This window comes from Trachypithecus francoisi, unplaced genomic scaffold (assembly GCF_009764315.1).
Source record: "Trachypithecus francoisi isolate TF-2019V2 unplaced genomic scaffold, Tfra_2.0 Lachesis_group13, whole genome shotgun sequence".
NCBI lineage: Eukaryota > Metazoa > Chordata > Mammalia > Primates > Cercopithecidae > Trachypithecus > Trachypithecus francoisi.
The window spans coordinates 37999698-38001847 of record NW_022681458.1 but is presented as its reverse complement, the minus strand read 5'-3'; the positions used below and the strand labels follow the sequence as shown (position 1 = coordinate 38001847).

Sequence of the window (2150 nt, the reverse complement as noted above, 5' to 3'; positions counted from 1 at the left end):
AAAAAAAGGTTTCAGCAAATATGAAAATAGAAAGTCCTGTTATTTTTCCATTCATAATATGAGAAATAAAGAGATGACACATTCCTCTATAGAAAAAGTAGGTTTAGAGACCACTTCTGGTAGTATTTCACATGGTGAAGTATCGAAAGGTCTAATAAGCAGCCCCCTTGCTCAGGGGAAAAAAATGATTTCAATGTGTTTCTCTTCCAAATTGCTTAGTAACTCCATATGATTTTCAAATTAGGGGGCGGATTACTGGCACTGAGTTAATCAAATTTAGATCTATCTTGAATAGGGACATTATAGAAAATCAAGAACATCTCTAACCCTGCACATCTGGTGGAGTCTGGAGTTAGGGACTACATGACCCAAGTCATCAGCTAAATGTGCCAAGAGATTGAACTGTAGACGACCATCTTCCAGTGAGATGTCTTGCCAATTACTAGGAAGAGATGAACCAAAAACTTTTTAACGGAAGATTCTAAATGACTCTGGAGATCTTCAGGTGGTGTGTGTACTTGGCTTCATGAGGGTAGACACACTGGGGACAGGTTCCTTTTTCACCTCTTCTACTGTCTCAGCAACCACTGGCTCTTTATCTTTTCTGGATCGAGACCAAAATTCTCTACGTGGTGCCCTGAGACTGTCCACATGAAGACTTTTCTGGTGATGCCGGACACAGATCGCACTGCCATCTTCCAGGAGATCCACAGGCCTCTCTCTTTTTTTTTCCTTTTTTTGAGATGGGGTCTTGTTCTGCTGCCCAGAAGTGGGATCATGCACTGCAGTGCCTCAACTCCCTGGGTACAAGTGATCCTCCTACTTCAGCCTCCCCAGTAACAGAGAGAACAGGCACATGCCACCAAGCCTGGCTATTTTTTTTTATTTTTTCGTAGAGGCTGGGGTCTTACTCTATTACCCAGGCTGGTCTCAAACTCCTGGACTCAAGTGATCCTCCCCACTCTGTCTCCCAAAGTGTTAGGGTTACAGGCCTGAGCTACAGCACCCAGCTAGCTGCCCCATTTTTTTTTTTTTTTTTTTTTTTTGAGATGGAGTCTTCCTCTGTCACCCAGATTGGAGTGTGATGGTGCAATCTTTGCTCACTGCAACCTCCACTTCCCAGGTTCAAGTGATTCTCCTGCCTCAGCCTCCTGAGTAGCTGGGATTACAAGCATAAGCCACCACGTCTAGCTAATTTTCTTTCTTTTTTTTTTGTATTTTTTTTTTTTTTTTGAGGCGGAGTCTCGCTCTGTCGCCCCGGCTGGAGTGCAGTGGCCGGATCTCAGCTCACTGCAAGCTCCGCCTCCCGGGTTTACGCCATTCTCCTGCCTCAGCCTCCCGAGTAGCTGGGACTACAGGCGCCCGCCACCTCGCCCGGCTAGTTTTTGTATTTTTAGTAGAGACGGGGTTTCACCGTGTTAGCCAGGAGGGTTTCGATCTCCTGACCTCATGATCCGCCCGTCTCGGCCTCCCAAAGTGCTGGGATTACAGGCTTGAGCCACCGCGCCCGGCCTTTTTTTTGTATTTTCAATGGAGACAAGGTTTCACCATGTTGGTTAGGCTGGTCTCGAATCCTGACCTGAAGTGATTCACCCTCCTCCACCTCCTAAAGTGCTGGGATTACAAGCGTGAGCCACAGCACCCAGCCTTACCCCATTGCTATACATAGAACTACATTATGGTGCATAATTTCAAATTTATACTATCCACTCTCTTATGGTTTAATGTTTAAAAATTTTAATCCCTTTATCGTTTACAAAGAAGGGAGCTCTTTAGTTTGGTATTGCTGATAAGGAAACCAGTATAGATTACAAAAATATAATCCCTTCAGGTTGTGTTCCAGGTGTACAGTGTGTTCTCTCTCTCTCTCTCTTTTGAGACAGAGTCTTGCTCTGTCGCCCAGGCTGGAGAGCAGTGGCGTGATCTCAGCTCACTGCAAGTTCCGCCTCACCGGTTACACCATTCTCCTGCCTCAGCCTCCCAAGTAGCTGAGACTGCAGGTGCACGCCACTGCGCCCAGCTATTGTTTTTGTATTTTTAGTAGAGATGGGTTTTCACCATGTTCGTCAGGCTGTTCTCAAATCCTGACCTCATGATCTGCCCACTTCGGCCTCCCAAAGTTCTGGGATTACTGGCGTGAGCCACCGTAA

The 2150-nt window shown here is 46.0% G+C and overlaps 1 pseudogene; it reads right to left on the bottom strand.

Moving 5' to 3' along the window:
- Positions 1–215: 215 nt before the first annotated feature.
- LOC117095339 lies at positions 216–695 on the bottom strand (annotated as a pseudogene).
- Between the last annotated feature and the right edge of the window lie 1455 nt (positions 696–2150).